The following is a 17448-nucleotide window of genomic DNA, read 5'->3' as shown; positions in this document are numbered from 1 at the left end:
GCCACATGCAGAAGAATGAAACTGGACCATTTCCTTACACACAAAAATAGACTCCAAATGGTTGAAAGACCTCAATGTGAGACAGGAGTCCATCAACATCCTAAAGGAGAACACAGGCAGCAACCTCTTTGCCCTCAGCCGCAGCTTCTTCCTAGAAACATCGCCAAAGGCAAGGGAAGCAAGGGCAAAAATGAACTATTGGGACTTCATCAAGATAAGAAGCTTTTGCACAGCAGAAGGAACAGTCAACAAAACCAAAAGACAACCGACAGAATGGGAGAAGATATTTGCAAATGACGTATCAGATAAAGGGCTGGTATCCAAAATCTATAAAGAACTTATCAAACTCAACACCCAAAGAACAAATGATCCAATCAAGAAATGGGCAGAAGACATGAACAGACATTTTTCTGAAGAAGACATCCAAATGGCCAACAGACACATGAAAAAGTGCTGAACATTGCTCGGCATCAGGGAAATCCAAATCAAAACCTCAATGAGATATCACGTCACACCAGTCAGAATGGCTAAAATTAACAAGTCAGGAAACAACAGATGTTGGTGGGGATGTGGAGAAAGGGGAACCCTCCTACACTGTTGGTGGGAATACAAGCTGGTGCAGTCACTCTGGAAAACAGTATGGAGGTTCCTCAAAAAGTTGAAAATAGAGCTACCATAGGACCCAGCAATTGCACTACTGGGTATTTACCCCAAAGATACAAATGTGGGGATCTGAAGGGGTATGTTCACCCAACTTCTGAATATTAGTGTAACCAAGGGTTAGCCCTCTAATCCTGCCCTTTTCTACCTACCCACACTCTTTATGCTATGGCTTAACTACCATGAGTGAGATCCAAGGAGAAATGGCAAATACTTCTTCCCAAAGAGCACAGAGCAGAAGCAAACAAGGTCCAAGCTTCTTGGTGCCAAAAATAGTTTTAGCTCATCCCTTTCATCAATTCACAAGGGTCTTTAAACATTTTTAAAACTCCTTGCTTAGTCACAACATGCACATTTTGTGCCCCTTTGTTTTGTGTACAACTTTCCAGATTTAATTCTACACCTGCCTCACAATACCCTTCCATGTTTAGTAAATTATTCAGGATTAACTTTTTTTTTTTTTTGATGTAAGTTTGCTTGTGTCACTTTGTTCTTCTGATAATTGTTTTACTTAATTTACACAATTATATAAATCACTTCTCGTTCTTGGTTCAAAAGAATGGGCATATCACTACTAGTCACCTCTGGCTTTCCACATTATTCCTTAAAAACCTATGAAATTAAGCTGATCAAATTTCAAAGTATTTAAATTATTGATACAATTGAAATCGAGATTATTTGTCTTTTGTAAATTTTTTTCTTCTTCTTTGTGATTTACAGGATACTAGACCAAGGATATGGACCTAAGAAGTCATGGATATTTTCTCAACTGATTTCCTAGGAATACATATAAATTACGTACATACATGAATTTAATATGAAGTCAGAGGAGAAACACAGTGTTCTAAGATGTTAGAAAAGATCAACTCTTTTTGCAGAGTATCAGGAACATCACCAAAAAGATGGCATTAAAAGAAACTTGATGAAAGCTACCTACCACCCAAAATGTAGTCATTTGGGAGAGTCTTGCAGCAATCATGTAGTTATTTTAGTATCTCTTCCCACAGTATTTCTCAATTTCATTTTCAGGCTTAAAATATCTATCTTTCCTTTAGTATTATAAATTTCAACAAAAAGTTATGATTCAAATTCCATGACATTATTGCTCTAGAATGATGAACAAAATTTCAAGAATATTTGAAAAACTGAATGTCATTTACTTAAGAGTACATACACCATAAAAAAAAAAAGTACACCAACATATATGATTCATTTCTACCAGTTGTAATTATTATCACTTTCAAAACTCAAATTTTTCTACTTTTAGCATGAACATTCACTTCAAATTAGTTCCTGGTCCTTTTGATGTGACCCTAAAAATCTCTGATTATCTTTGTTACTACCCTGTGTGACGCCATGTTCCATGCTTAACTTGGACATTTTCTGCTCCAGAATTAGAGTCAGCCATTTCTCTAAGAGATACTCATTTCACATAGTAGGAAAAATAATGAAGACCCCAATCTGGGAAATAAAAACTCTTAATACTCATTAATACTCAGTTGGCCCTTCTTCTTAGGCCTTTACTGTGAACTAAGTAAAGAAGCTAAGTTGATGATAGATGCTTTTTTTTTTTTTAAGATTTTTATTTTTTTATTTGACTTAGAGAGAGAACAAGCAGGGTGGAGTGGCAGGCAAAGGGAGAGGGAGAATCAGGCTCCCCACTGAGTAGGGACCTGATGTAGGGCTCCATGCCAGGACTCCCGATCATGACCTGAGCCGAAGGCAGATGCTTAACAAAATGAGCCATCCGGGTGCCCTAGACAGACACTTTAAAGAGATCTAAGGCTTCATGAAGTCTTATTGATACCACTTCCATTCAAATTTAGGACTACCAGACTTTTTATAGGTCTTCTACATTACATTCCTATCTCCCTTCTTTTGTAACCAGAATCCAAGTTCTCCAGGGCACACAAGATAATAGAGTTTGTATATTCCATTAGCATTATTTTAAATTTATCCCACATTATACACACAACATTCCCAGGAAAATGACATTAATTCTCCCATCACATAAGTAATCACTGAGAACAGTTTAACTTTTTGCATGTGTTGTCCCAATTTCTCACAGTTTCAATAGTTGTATTATATCTACAATGTCTGGTCATGCAATCATTGTTTGCCATTCTCCGTCATGTTTAAGCCTTGCTCAATTTTAATTCTGTGAGTAACTACATGCTTAACTTTCACCAATCTCCCTGTGTCAATGCCTTTAGAGCCATTTGGTTATCTGAAGACTGTTCTCTAGATTTCTTGGGAAGGCTACAGAAAAAAATAATCCCCGAGTTCTTCCATGTTGATACAAATTTGTTCATGCCTTTATACTAGAAAGTCAGTTTTGGTGGATTTTATGTTGACTCAAATTTTTTTTTATTTTCTTGAATGTATTAATATATTACTCCATTATTTTTGTACAAAAAAAAAAACCTTACTGTTGAAAATCTAATGATAATTTAAGTTTTTGTCTTGATGCCCAATTGAGCTTTTGCTTTTAAAAATCTTTTCAAGTGTAATGATTTTAATAAAATATGTCTTGGGGTTAGTCACTCTGGATCTTCTTTAGTATGAATTTACACTATTTTAACTTCAGGAAAATTTTCTTAAGTTATAGTTTGTTTTTGTGTGTGTTATTTTTCCATGCTTTGGGTTTCTTCTTTAGAAAGTCATATCATGTGTATTTTGATCTTCGTTGCCTGGCTTCAGTAACCATCACTTTTCATTGAAACCTTATCTTTTTGTTTTTTAAAATAGTCAAATTTTAAAGTTCAAAATTTAAAAAAAGCATTTTCTACTTGTTTTTTAAATTATGTTGTCATTAATTTTTTCTTTTAATTCTTTCCTGAGTAATATCACTTTGATTATGTTTATTCTAATTCTCATTTATGTTATTATTTTTTTCTACTACCGTTTTCAATTGGCTTATAACTTATCCTAAAATTTTTATTTTCCATAGAGATGTTATTCTCTACCATATTATCTTTTGTTCTTATAATACATATGTATGGAATTTGACCTTGATAATTATCTGTTGCTTATTTTTATGCAAAATAGTTTTCTGAACTTTTAAAAGGAGACATGGTTCTGAAACTTTTTGAATTTAGTGCTCCATTTTGTTATTTTTTTGAGTGAGAAAAAAAATACTAGCATGTTTTCTGAGATTTCCTAGGTCTCTTAAACTTTACCTACTTTTATCTGGACATTTTCTTCTTTCCTCTCTGTTCTTATCTTGCTTAATTTTTATTACACTCTCAGCAGTTTCTCTTCAGGGTAGTCAGCTTGCAGAGCTCTTAAAGACTTTAGTGTTTATGGTGGATCCCATGTACTCATCCACAATTTCACCCAGCAGACCTCCTCCCCATGGCAGCTAATGTTCTCAGGTTGACTCACAGCAATTTCTACTGCTCTTGGGTGTGTCAGGTTGGCCCACAGATTTCTACTGCTCTTGGGTGTGTCAGATGCCTTGCAGATTCCCTTTGCTTTCAGCCTCACATATGTGGATGCCATGCAGGTTTGGTGGGTTTTTTTGGTTGCTTTTTTTCTTTTTTAATTCAACCTACTTGTATTTTGGGATTCACGGGGGTAACTTGCCACCTAGTTATGTTGTAAATACTTTCCATGAGTTTTTGTTTTTGCTAGATAATTTTACTGTTTTTTTTTTTTTTTTTCAAATATGAGAATTGAAAAAGATTAAAGCATTGTCACTACTACCATTTGTCAAGAATACTCCATGGTTAACATTTCCTCAAACATTTAATGTATTCCTTATTGGGAATCTTTCTCTGGATATCCAGTCAGCTAGAGTGCTAAATATGAAACTTCTTTCTAGAGATTCAAACTTCCTGAGATTATCTAAATTTTTTCTAGTATTTTTTCTATTGTCTAATTTTGTATTGGATAATTGGTTTTTTTCTGCTTGTTTTATACTTGTTTTGCTACCTGATTTTTTCCTTTTTACATACTAATTTGAAATTATCATTCTCATTTTCTTTTTTAGAAGTCACTTTAAAGATCTACTGATTTTGTTTGCTCTATAAGGTCTCTCTAATTGCATGGTTGAGATGGTGGGAAAATGAGGAAAAGCCCCAAAGTCCTAGAAAGTTAAGAAAATACAAACCCACTTCCACCACACTGCCACACACATAAAATATATATAATTTTTATAATAATATATAATTGTAATAATATATAATTTTTCCAACTTAGGTTTGTGAGTTTATTTTTTGGTTTTTAAAATTATAACCAAATCAATAGGCATTGTATAAGTTAGGTTAAATAACCTGTTAAATAAATACTACCCAAAGTAATAATCCTAAGACATGACAGACCACTGATGAAAATCAAAATGGATACTCCAGGTTGGCTGACACTTCCCCTCTAATCTCAAAAGGTTTTCAAGAATGTCCTGGTTATCACTTTCAAGTAGGCAGAGGAGAGAAGAAGTGGTGGAGAAAAAGCCCAACTTCTTCCAAAACACATTTTATTTTTGAGAACCAGTACTATGCCTGGAGATGGATATGATGGAAAATGTAGTCCCCATCTATTCAGCTCCTTTTCTAATATTCTACACTATAGCACAGTACAGTCTTGAATCTCTGTCAAGTGTTTTGGATGACTATCCAAACATTCATGAGCAGTCAAATAAATGTGATTAAAGTGATCATCACTAGGGATGAAAAAAACACAACTAAGCCAAGATAGTGTTTGTTTATTCTCACTCTCATTAGCAGCTCAAGGTCTCTAAAACGTCTTTCTTTTTAATCTTAAAAAGATTTATTCAATGAAACAAATTTGTTTTGTCAAAAGAACGAAAGAACTCTAGCCTAGTTGGACTGTCATTGATCTGACATCAGCAGAGTGCCTGGCTTGACCATTTCCTGACTTTGTTTCCCTGGACAAATTATTTGATCTTTCTTTGCTGCATTCTCTTGAGCTGTGAAATAGACCTATAAATAGGATTTAACTCACAGAGTATTAGTGAAGAATAGATAAATTATTATTTATAAAGCACATAGAATAGAGACTGGTGCAAAAAAAAAAAAAACACCAAAAAACAAACAAACTAACAAACAAAAAAACCCCCAACTACCACTAGTTGTTTTTGTTTTATGATTATTATTGTTGGACATTCTCTAATTACCTACAAAAATTTGTGTTGGGAATTAAATGAAATAGCATTTACAAAATATTTTGAAAATAATAGATTCCCTGCAAATGGAAGGTATTCTTACCATAGGTCAATAATGTTTAGCTGTGACAAATACCATGAATTTCCCATTCAGCTATTCTTTTCACTCACCCTGATTCTTTAAATTGGTGGCAAGTGGGTGCTCCTGTCTTAATAAATTAATCTTGGACAAGGTTCCATTCCCTATAGGCGTGCACTAGTGTGAGCGTGTTTCTTCTAGAGATCTCACGAAACACATGGATCTTGTTAAGTCCCAGGGTGAAACAGTAACAGAAAGCACTAATATAAAACCTGCATATTTCCTCTGTGAACAACCTATTTCAAGAATGATATCAGCCATTCCTTGAAATAGTCCATGTGGTGCATAATAACCCTGCTGTATCTCAGAATAGGATTTCTTTAGTCATTTACATGATAGTTTAGAAGGACATATATCTTGTGAAGCCAGAGTACAATTTTAAGTCCTCAAAGATAACCACTACTTTAGAGGGAGGCATAACAAAGAATTTAACCAAAATGATGACACAACCCTGCAAGAATAGATCCATACAAAGTTTGTCATAATTTACACCCAATCTCTACAAACTGCTTAAAAAAAAAAAAAAAATCAAAGAAGATACAATAAAATAGCTGCCAAATGGAATAGTCTGTGTGCTTTAGCCTAGTGGTATGGTAAGTGGTTTACAGATTGATTATCTATGAAAAACAAAGATTCTTTTTATATTCTCCAAGGAAATTTAGGCAGTTAGATATTCTATTATTATCTCCTATTATATTATTAAAGTCAGGAATTGGAGATGTGGGATGCATGAATTTCCATATTTTGTAAGAAATCATGTAAACTTCTAAAATATAGTTCTCAGTAAAAGATATTATCTTTGGAATGCCATTAATATTGTATGCTTATTTTCCCAGTGCCTTCTAAATATAAGTGTTCCCTATAGACTTGGCTCTGTTTAAGTGTATGTTCTCCCAATTGCCTATTTCTTATCAAAGAGTTTAGAACTTAGTTGACAGCACACTTCTGGATCAGACTAACTCTTTTCTTTCACTATACTGAGAAACAATCTGTGGTTCAGAGGAGTTAATTACCAAGAATGCAAAATAATGCCTTAACATATGCTCAAAAGCGATCTTACCAAATACATGATTGAATTAGTGTCACCTATTCAATGGAAAAACTGGCATAGAATACGTTTTTCTCTTGATCCCTACTTTCTTGATTAAAAACTTAATGCTCGGGCTCCAGCCTTTTGTCATGATGTAATAGGTTTTAAATAGAGGTGTAAAGCCAATCTAAGTGAACAATGATTTGCATATCTTGGTTTGGGCTGTCAGAATGAACTGTGGGAACATAATTTCAGTGCTATGATTTTTCTGTATTTTATGTTTTCCCCCTGTGGTAAACAATGACATTTATGTTTGCTATTTCCTTTGAACTTTGAAAGAACTTTGTGAGACATAGACAGGGCAGCTATTATTATGAGAAAAGTGAGAATCTAGGGTGTTACAAAACCTGTTAGGAATTTTGGGGAGGCATTTTCATATAGCCATGAATAGTTTATTTTTCTCTTTTACTCATTGGAAAGTCAGAACAATATTTTATGTATAAATGTAAATATATTACACTGTTATGTATGTATATAAGTTGAGGACAGTGAAGATGTGTGACTCTCTCTCTTATCATAATCTCTTTACTACTAAGATTCTGTATGTCTAGATGTGTGTATAGGTCTCTTCCAGGAGCTTATTTGTGGACAGTCTACAAAGCCTACTGGGATATATCATAATTCAAGAAAACAGAAAAACTATTGAAAATGAAAGTATTAAAAGAAAGACTGATAAAATCATGAAGACAAAATATATTTTTCCAGATAATCTTTAGTGAATTGTGTCTCAGTGCTCTGAAGAAAATTAACTAAAAAACAAAACAAAAAAGACAAAAAAAAAACTTTTACTATTTTTCCTCCCAACACACAAAAGTCCAGAACCAGATGGCTTCACTGGTCAAATGTACCAAACATTTTAAGAAGAATTAATACCACTCCTTCTCAAACTCTACTGAAAAACAGAAGAGGAGGAAACACTTTTTAACTTATTTTACAAGGTCAGCTTTACCCTGAGATGAAAACCAGACAAGGATGCCACAAGAAAACAAAATTATGGGCCAATGTTCCCAGTGACAATAGATGCAAAATCTTCAACATAATATGAGTAAATCCATTTCAACAATACACTAAAAGATCAAGTGGGATTTATTCCAGGCATGCAAGGAAGGTTCAACATTTCCAAATCAATCCATGTGATACATCACACTAACAAAATGAAGGATCAAAACCAACAAAATGAAACAAAATGAACAACAATGAAATAAAAAAAATCATATGACCATCTCAATAGAAGCAGTAAAATCTTTAACAAAATTCGACATCCATTTATGATAAAAACGCTCAAAAAGTAGGTATAGAGGGAACTACTTAACATAATAAAGAGCATATTGGTCTTACATCTAATGTCATACTCTATGGTGAAAACCTTCAAGGTTTTCTTCTAAGATTAGAAACAAGACAAAGGGGTGCCTGGGTGGCTCAGTTGGTTGAGGGACTGCCTTCAGCTCAGGTCATGATCCCAGGGTCCTGGGATCAAGTCCCACATCAGGCCTTCCCTTGCTGTGCGGGGAGCCTGCTTCTCCCTCTGCCTCTGCCTGCCACTCTCTCTGCTTGTGCTGTCTCTCTGTCAAATAAATAAATAAAATCTTTAAAAAAAAAAAAAAAAGTAAGACAAGGATGTCCACTCTCACCACTTCTATTTAACATAGTAGTGGAAGTCTTAGCCAGAGCAATTAGGCCAGAAAAAGAAATAAATGAATCCAAATCAGAAAGGAAGAAGTAAAACTTTCTCTATTTGTAGGTGACATGATATTATATGGAGAAAACTCTATAAAGATTCCACCAAAAAACTGTTAGAATAAATGAATTTAATGAAGTTGCAGGACACAAAAATCAATATATAAAAATCAGTTGCATTTTTATAGACCAATGATGAACTATAAGAAAGCAAAATTGAGGGAAAAAAATCTCATTTACAATTACAAGAGAAAGAATCAAGTACCTAGGATTCAATTAGCTAAGGAGGTAAAAGGCCCATATACAGAAAACTGTAAGACACTGATTGAAGAAACTGAAGATGACACAAATAAATGGAAAGATATTCTGAGCTCATGGATTAGAATTATTATTGTTAAAATGATCATACTACCTAAAACAATTTATAGGGCGCCTGAGTGGCTCAGTCGTTAAGCGTCTGCCTTCGGCTCAGGTCAAGATCCCGGGGTCCTGGGATCGAGGCCCGCATCGGGCTCTCTGCTCCGCAGGAAGCCTGCTTCTCCCTCTCCCACTCCCTCTGCTTGTGTTCCCTCTCTCACTGTGTCTCTCTCTGTCAAATAAATAAATAAAATCTTAAAAAATAAAAAAATAAAAAAATAAAAAATAAAACAATTTATAGATTCAATGCAATCCCTGTCATAATTCCAATGGTATTTTTTCATAGAAATAGAACAAAGAATACTAAAATTTGTAATGAACCAAAGAAGACTCCTCACCCCCCAAGTAGCCAAAGTAATCTTGGGACTACTGAAGATGATTTTTTTGGATTTGACAGCAAAAAGCAAAGATACCAAAATCAAAAATTTAAAAAGTGGGACATCAAACTAAAAACCTTCTGCACAGCAAAGAAAACCTTCAACAAAGTAAAAGGTCAACTTACCGAATGGGAGAAAATATTTGCAGATTATATACCCAGTAAAGAATATCCAAATACATAAAGAACTCACAGAATAAAAACCAAACAATCTAATAAAAAAGAACATCTGAATAGACATTTTTCCCAAAGAAGACATACAGATGGTCAAACGGTACATGAAGAGATGCTCAACATCACTAATCATCAGGGGAAAAAAAAAAAAATCAAAACCACAATGAGGTATCACCTCACACGTGTTGGAATGGCTATTATCAAAAAGACAAGAAAGATCAACTGTTGGTGAGGATGTGGAGAAAAAGGAATCTTTTTGCACTGTTGGTGGGAATGTAAATTGGTGCAGCCACAAGGGAAAACAGAAATAAGGTTCTTCAAAAACCTCAAAATTGAACTGCCATATGATCCAACAATTCTACTTCTGGATATTTATCCAAAGGAAATAAAAACACTAAGGTGAAATGATTTCTGCATCTCCATGTTCATCACAGAATTATTTACAATAGCCAAGACAGGAAAACAACCTGTGTCCATTGAATGGTTGAATGGATTAAGAAAATGTGACACACACACACACACACACACACACACACACACACACACACACACTGGGGTATTATTTAGCCATAAAGAAAATGTAGGAAATCCTATCATTTACAACAATATGGATGAGGGCATTATGCTAAGTGAAGTAAGTCAGAGAAAGACAAATGCCTTACAATTTCACGCATATGTGTAATCTAAAAATCGAAGTAACAACAACAATCAAAAAAAAACAAAACAGACCCTGTCCTGTGACAGCAATGCTATCAAGACTGGCTGGAAGCACCCAGGGATTACCATTAAGTAGTTGGTCTTATGGTAGTGTAACAGGAAACTAGAGGTGTCTTGACAGATGGGCACTATTCTGGGCTTTGGGATCAGGGGAAATCTTGCTGACCAGTAAATGCCTCCAAGGCCAGAAAATTTGGGAAAACTTGTCCAAGAAAACACCTCTAAGTGAGAATAATTTTGAAGACAATTTCAGGTCTTACTGAAGATAGAGAGTAGAATCAAAAAACTCATGAATATGTAACTCAGGGTATGAATTTAGCCCTGTTATTTCTTGGTACAATTGCCTACAGATAGTTGAGATCAGATAAGAATGGTTATGAAAATAAAATAAATGCTTTATTATACTTCCATTTAATTCTATAGATAAATCAATATACAGGAAAATGGTCTTAATAAAATTGAATAGAAAAAGAAAATGAACAGAGAACATCAGTGACATCATTGACATGGCAGTTGTAAATGATAAAGCATGGAATTGAAACCAAATAGATTCAGAAATAGTATTGTTTGTTTTCTAGTTCTTAATTCACTATTTTCTTTTTTTGCCAGCTCTATGGCATCAGATATCGTGTGCTTAGCTTTGGCAATTCCACATTTTTTAAAAGAAAACACTGTAATTTTTATACAACTCAGTTACAAAAACAGCATAGTAACTAAGCACATTTAGTGTAGAAGGATTCAATTTTTCAAATTCAAAGAATCATTTTCTTTTTCATTATAAAAATATATGCTTATATAAAAATACCAAAACACATAAAAGATTTTAAAATGAAAAATAAGAGATTCCAAACACCACCAGTCTCCAAAAATATCCTCGTTACTGGTTTCTTGTATATGTGTCCAAAAATATTTTGTGAACAATTGTATTTTTGATACAAAGTCAATCAAATGAACATAGTTCTGCAATTTTTTCCTGTAACGACTTAAACTGTCTTGGGTCTATTTCCCGGTATAAAAATAAATATATGAATGTATTATGCCATTAAGTACATACGTTTCTACTGCAAAGAATGCTGCCTTCAAAATTGTTTTTTATAACTTCCCATGGAAGTATAATCATAGAATAAACTACTGAAGATGGAATTGTTGGGTTAAAAGGTATGTGAGTTTTCAATTTTGATAGTTATTGACAAAGGGCACTCTAAGTATGTTTAAATTTCTGTCCATAGTATAGAAAACCATTTCTTAGTAGTTTCAGCATTCACACACATGCAGGGGCCTGCACACCTGTGCACGCACGTGCACACACACACACACACACACACACACACACACACACACAGAGTATTTCCTTGAATCAGTATGAAGGTCTTTCATTGTATGTCAAGTGGTCCAGATGTTCATGTAGTTTTGGCTGTTTGTTTTTTTCTTCCTGTGAAGTACATATTGTAATCCTTGAACATATATGCCCCATTCTATTTAGTTGAAATGGAGATCTTTGTTTTTCAAATTGATTAGTGAGCTTTTATAATAATGTAGGAGTCTTTTCTGTACATCATTTTTTGCAAATACATTTCCTGATTTTCTTTAAACATTGTGAGAATGAAAAGTATTACAGATTTGTAAGATTTATTCACATATTTAAAAATTATATAAAGTCTACTTTTTTTCTAAATTTTATATTGTTGTTAGTCACCATACAATACATCATTAGTTTTTGATGTAGTGATCCATACTTCATTGTAAAGTCTACCATAAAATCCTTCTAGTATTTTATGATGATCTTTAAATCTTTGATTAATCAGAAATACAGTAAGGTATACAACTTATTTTCCCCTAATGTACTCTCAATGTAGAAGCATACTTCATTAAATAATTTATTTTATCCCCAGTGATTATCCCCTATATTTGCAACTTTCTGTCAACATTTCTTCATTACTAAAGATTATCAAGTGAATTTTTAAATTTATGAAGGAGATTAATTGCATATTATATCAGATTTTAGTGATAATCCTTTTATTATTATCAAGTTGTTTCTTCTCTTGAAAAAATCACTTATTGAAAAACATACAGCTAATCGAGGAGAAGATAGAAGAGTAAATTTATGACTTCAGGAATAAGTAATGATTTCCTAAATAGGACAGAAAGATTACCCATAAGGAAAATAAATGAGAGTTACATTAAAAATTAAGTATTTCTTTTCACTAAAATACAGCAATAAGAAAATAAAAAAGCAAGACATGAAGTGGAGAAAAATATTTGCAGTACATATTACCAAAGAAAACTCATATAAACTTCTATAAATCTAAAAAAAAAAGAAAGGGTCAAGAGAAAAATCACCTTGAAAAATCACTTCAATAAAGATCATAACCAAATGGTTAATAAATGTAAGGAAGGATGTTTACCCGCATCACTTACTTTAAATGCAGAGTTACACTCGCAGCTAGAGAGGTGGACTGGCCTACCCACCCAGCCAAGGGGCAGCCCATTTGGCTCTCAGCAGGCATGCTGGGTGTGGGGTTTTGGCAATTGCTAACACTATCTGCTGTGCAGAGGCCATAGAGGGCCTCCAGCTGCCTTCTCCTTGCCTTCAGCCATGGCTGCAGCCTCCTCAGTCCAGAGACCTCTGTCTGGGCAGGCCACGCTCTGTGCCTGCCAGCAGCATCAAGCTTGACACACACTTGTAGGTTCTTTACCAGGACATGCAGAGACTGATGCATAACCTTTTGCACCCCCCTCCCACTCCTAACCCCCCAGGTCTTCAGTCTCCTGAAACCAGCAGCCATCTACACCAATAACAAGATGAGCCTGAGTGATGCTGAGATCTATAGCTTCGACTCTGACTCCATGCTGGCATAGTACACAGATGCACTACAATGGGGGATGTTCAGTGCCACACCGTGACATCCTGCCTGAGCACAAATACCCAGGGGGGATTCAAAGGGATGACTACTACTCCAACTTTGCTATCTGCGTACTCCAAGACATTCATAGGGGCCTCCAGATAAAGACAGAGGCCTTCCATTATGTGCAACTGGGGACTACCTACAGGGGCCTCTAATTGTGCAGGACCAGGAAGTGACTGATCTATATGGGAGCACCGAGCATACTCCACTGCAGCAGATCGGTGGCTTCTAGAGCAAAAGTCCCTCCATCCAGTAGTTCACTGACATCTTCCTGTTGCCAGAGATGGCATTGCTCTCCTGCCTGGTAGACCACTACCTGGCCCATGACATGGAGTTTGTCCAAGTGAGTCTCTACAAGGATGTGATACATGTTGGTTGAGATGTGCCATAAAGGGTCTCATATACCAGTGGATCCAGCGAGACATGGAGAAGTTCCTCCTGAGAGAGGAGGAAATCTTTGCCATCTTGAGCAGCCTGATGGCCCATGGGAAACAGGTGGCCTTCCTTACCAACAGTCCCTTCAGCTTCATGGACAAGGTGATGTGACACATGGTAGGTCTCAAATGGTGTCAACTCTTCAAGGAGGTCATTGCCCAGGTGAACAAGCACAAATTTTTCACTGACAGGTATAAGCTTTCAGAAAATTCAATGAGAAATTCTCCCACCAGTGAAAAAAAGGCCAAGATCTATTGGGGGGTGGGAACTGTTGGGCTCCCTATACCTGGTTTATGGCAACCCCTGTGTGTTCTCCTTCAGAGACCACCTCTACAGGGAGCTGGCCGATCGGCTGCTGTTGAACAGCTCGTGCCCAGGCCATTGTCATCTCCAGCCTGGAGTGGGAGATCCACATCATCGATGCAGAACAGAGCCTATATTCATGGACTCAGCAGCAGTGCTCCCTGGACTGCTAGAGCACAGACAGACCTTGAGGACACAGAGTCATGGCAGGTGCAAGGTGTTTGGATGAAGGAGCAGGAGGAGCTGAGAGGCATCACTAAGGTTTTGCTTAACATTCAGGTGGGAGTGTCTTCCATAACCCCACCTACTTCTTGTGGTGCCTCCTGCACCTCTGACCTCAGCATGCCTCACTTAGCTACCTGCTTAACTGCATGGATTTCATCTCCTTCCCGTACTACACACCCCTGCTGCACAAGTGCCCAGCTCTGTACCCACTTCATACATTCTTCCTTGGCGACATGGCCCATGTCTGCTAAGGGTGACATTTTCAGGAACTGGCCCCAGCCCTCCTGGCCTGCCCACTCTGGGCATCTGTTCAGTGGTCTCCCTCCCAGAAAAAAATTTTAAAAAATTTACAATAAAAATAAAGAAGCACCTTTCACTGCACAGCATCAAAATGGCTAAAACAAAGAAGATACCAAGTGCTGACAGCATATGGGGAAACTGGAGCTCTCCCACACTGCTAGTAGGAGTGTAAATTTTACATCCATGCTGGAAGACTGTTTGGCAGGATCTACTAAGGCTGAATATACAGAATCATCATGACCAAAATATCCATTCCTTTTATCGATTCAAGAGAAATACATTTCATTACCCTAAGTTGTACCTAAGGAAATCCATAGCAGCATTTTTTGTGCTAAATTTGACTGAAAATAACCCAGCATCTATCAACAGTAGAGTTGGACAAAAGAACTGTGGCATATTCATAAAATGGCACAGTATCCAAGAAGAAAACAAACTACTGTTAATATAACAGCATAGATAGACATCACCCACAAACCGTAGCACAACAGGAGTCAAATACAAAATTACTTATGATAATTACATTTATATAAAATCCACAACAGATGAAATTCATCTATAGTGCTGGAAATTTAGTTAATATTGAGGGACGAGGTGGTATTAGTGATTGGAAGGAGGCACAAGAGGTACTTGTGGGTGTTGGCAATATTCTGTTGTTTGGCCTGTGCATTTCCGTACATATGTTATGGTTAAGTTACTAGAAAGCAAGCAAGCAAGCCTGAGTATCTCCATTAAGAAGAATATCTGATTGGCAAACTCCTGTCTGTATCCTTAGCCAAACCCCACAATATCTTTCAGTGAAGCTTGAAAATACATGAAAGTAAACTTCAATTTGCTCCAAAAAATGGTTGATAACAAGAAGGAGTTACTGCTCTGGCTCTGCCGAATAGGAGTTTCTAAAACTCTAAGATCTTTCCACCTTAAAAATCTTTTCATAACTTTAAATATTCCAGAAGAATCGGTGTAGTCTTTTTGTGAATGCATGGATTCTTTTTGTTTCCCAAAAAGTAAATCTAAAATCAACATCATTTATCTTATCTGCCAAGTCAAATGGGCAACCTGAACCATTTTTAGACTGAAAGGGGAAAAAAATTTAAAAAAAAAGCACTTAAGTTTCCAACCTCTTTACAACTTCAGCCTAAGTGGGACCAAACAGCTGTGTCCTTCAAGAAGTAATCATCCAGTTGGAGGTGCCATAGCTCACAATTTTATGATGTAATGCACTCAGGGACAATTACCTTATCTTTCCATTTTTGTGACCTGAAATGCCAACTATGCTGTCTCTTTATAGACTGTTCTCCTGGATTATTGACACCATTTTTATACCTATTCCTAATTCCCCAACTGATAACATGAGTAGTCTCACTTAGCTTGTATTTTTTTTTTTTTTCTTTTTCCACTGTTTTCCCAATCTGATTCATCCCTTACAAGGCTCCTTTTTGAAATTCTGAGGCTTCTTGCTTCCTTAATACTGCAAAGTGTCTACATTTAGTGGACGGGAATGATGCAAAGCGAGAAACGAACTCTGGTATGTGCATAGACACATAAAGCCCTGCAGCACGATTCTTACGCATTTTTGGTGTGGCAGGCTGGCAGCAAGCTGCCCTTGTGAGTCTGGGGACTAGGCCCATCTGGAAGAGGCCTACCACCTGGAGCTGTGTGGCAGCAATGCTGGTGGTAGGCTCAGGGCATCCAACTTGTCCCACTTGTTTCCTCACTCCTCGTTCTAACACAAGTGACTTAGGCTCTCAGCAGGACTTCCTGTGGGGAGACCCAGGGGTCATACATTGTAACATTGCCTCTCTCATTTCCTTTAAGAGTCTTTTGCGCATCCTAGTGAACAGAGCACCTTCTTGTCTTTTTCGCCCACCCAATAAACGGGTGCCACCAGGGAGGCCATAAAGACCCGAACCTTAAAGCTCAGACTCATTTCGAAACCACTCAGGCAGGAAATGTAAAAGCCGGAACTACATCCGGGTCAGCTCACCTATTTCCCCCGTGAAAACACAAGCTGCAGAGCCGATTGCAAAGCTTGGCAATGTAGCTGACCTTGGAGTGGACGGTACTTTTTAGTTCAACGAGGGGGTGTATTTTTACCTTCAACACTGGTGGAAAGAGCATTTGTTACAGCCAGATAAGAAGTAATCCTTTGGCGGTGATTCAGATGGATTTGCAGAGTAAGATTTTCTTGGAAAAAAAGTGAATCCCTTAACTGTTTTCTTCTGCCACCACCGCAGCGCTAACAGTGATTTACAGCAGCATGTTGCCTAATTTTCCATCTGTATATTATTTGGAAAGGGTAAAACTTATGGTAACGTAATGTGCAAATGAGTGAAAACAGAATTTGTTTGCTTTCCGTCCTGCCTACACACAGTCAGGGGTTTTTCTGTGTGATGCACAGAACATGTTTGCTTGATGTGTAAGCTGTGTCTCAGTGTGAGTTCTGGGTGTGGCTCACCATCAGGCTGCTGGGAAACTTCGGGAATGTATCATAGGTACAACACCTCTGCCTCTGCCATTTGAGGTTATAGTAAGACAAGAAGATAATTTTCTTCGGTAGCATTTTTCAGCCCCTTGAGAACTTAGAGGTTCGGAGGATGGAGGTCGAGCAAAGGGGGTGGGATTCTCTCTCTACTATCTAATTATTCAACTGGATCTGTTCCTCTCTTCTCTCCCTTATGTAATGAAAACATGCTTCGTTGGGGATTATATTATGATTCATTTGAAATTCAGTCTCAAACTTTGCAACTTACCAGATGCGACAAAAAATAATAGATGAAGAAAAAAGAAGTTGAATTCCATGCAGGTCTTTGGATCTCATTGTTTAGGACAAAAATCATATAATCAGCACTATGGATAATTATCACTGTGATATACTGATTATTCCTTTAAAGCTTCTCATGAATGATT

General features: G+C 36.5%; 1 pseudogene; it reads left to right on the top strand.

Moving 5' to 3' along the window:
- LOC144379701 (5'-nucleotidase domain-containing protein 2 pseudogene) overlaps positions 1 to 16611 on the top strand; it is a 49759-nt pseudogene extending 33148 nt beyond the window's left edge.
- The last annotated feature ends 837 nt before the right edge of the window (positions 16612 to 17448 follow it).

This window comes from Halichoerus grypus, chromosome 12 (genome assembly GCF_964656455.1).
Source record: "Halichoerus grypus chromosome 12, mHalGry1.hap1.1, whole genome shotgun sequence".
Classification (NCBI taxonomy): domain Eukaryota; kingdom Metazoa; phylum Chordata; class Mammalia; order Carnivora; family Phocidae; genus Halichoerus; species Halichoerus grypus.
The sequence above is the reverse complement of the archived record's forward strand: the minus strand, read 5'-3'. Positions and strand labels throughout refer to the sequence as shown.